The sequence below is a fragment of the Bison bison genome, unplaced genomic scaffold, assembly GCF_000754665.1.
Source record: "Bison bison bison isolate TAMUID 2011002044 unplaced genomic scaffold, Bison_UMD1.0 scf7180017864524, whole genome shotgun sequence".
Classification (NCBI taxonomy): domain Eukaryota; kingdom Metazoa; phylum Chordata; class Mammalia; order Artiodactyla; family Bovidae; genus Bison; species Bison bison.
In genome coordinates this window covers 1,774,012-1,775,377 of record NW_011495075.1, presented here as the reverse complement: position 1 = coordinate 1,775,377, position 1,366 = coordinate 1,774,012, and positions in this window count along the sequence as shown.

Sequence of the window (1,366 nt, the reverse complement as noted above, 5' to 3'; positions counted from 1 at the left end):
TGAAAAGGCAGCCTTCAGAATGGGAGAAAATAATAGCAAATGAAGCAACTGACAAACAACTAATCTCAAAAATGTACAAGCAACTCCTACAGCTCAACTCCAGAAAAATATTTTTTTTTAATGTTCTTTTCAACTGTTTAATTTTTACTTTTAAAAAGTTTTTCATTTTATCTTTTTAAAATGTTTTATATATAATATTATGTCTCTTTTTTATTGATACTATATCTTTCATTTTTTTTCCTACTAGATCTCACTAGAAAGTTTGTTTCATTATATGCTTTTCAAGAATCAACTTTTGACCTTGTTAATACATGTTGCAAATTTGTTTTCTGTTTCATTGATATATGTAATTTCTCTCTCTTACTACTGTCTTCAGATTATTCTGTTTTTCAGTTAAATGAGTTTAGTATATTCATCTTTAATCTTTCTGTTTTTCTAATATAAGCATCTAAGGTTATAAGTTTTCCTCAAATTACTACTTTTTCTGCATCCCACAAGTTTTGATACACAGTGTTTTTAGTCAGTTCTGGTATTTTTTAGTATGCAATATTATTTCTTCTTTAAACTGTCAGTTATTTAAAGACTTTTTAATTGAAAATGTAGTTATGTGTTTTATGCATATATTTGTTACACTATGGATGGAGTCAAGGAACCTTGAGACGTGCTCTATTAGGTAGTCCATGGTCAGTTTCTAGAACTGTTCTAAGCCAAAGAAGAGTCCTGATCTCACCAATAGGTAGATAGGTGCACTGATGTATATCAAGCAAATCAAGCTTGGTAGTTCAGATGTTCTAGATTTTTACTAACCTCATGTTGAGATTTACCTTATCAGTATGCCTCTCATCCACTAACACATAATAAAGTAGATCAGTCACTCATCAATGATGAATTTGTCCATTTCTCCCTATAGTTCCAGCAGTTTTAGTTTTGTGTATTTGGGAGCCATTTTACTTTAGAATCAGTATGTGCAAAGCAATTTCAGCATTGCTGTGTCCTAGAGTCTTAGATCTGGATGCACTTGCCGGAGTCCAGTCTTGGTCCCTGCCACTCTCCATGCCCAGGCAGGAGGAACTCTTCCACAGCACACGGCCAATTGACTCTAAAGGACTTTCAGAGGCAGTGAACTCCTTCCCTCACAAGAAAGTCCAGTTCTTCGTTGGCAATCTCTGCTTGATTATACTTGCCATTTGATTAGACTCTAAAGCCAGCCTTATGCAAAGCGCTTTACAAACATTATCATGTTTAATTCTCAGCTGTTGTTTTGTGTCTCAGTTGTGTCTGACTCTTTGCGACCCCATGGACTACAGCCCACCAGGCTCCTCAGTCCATGGGATTCTCCAGGTAAGAACACTGGAGTGGGTTGTCA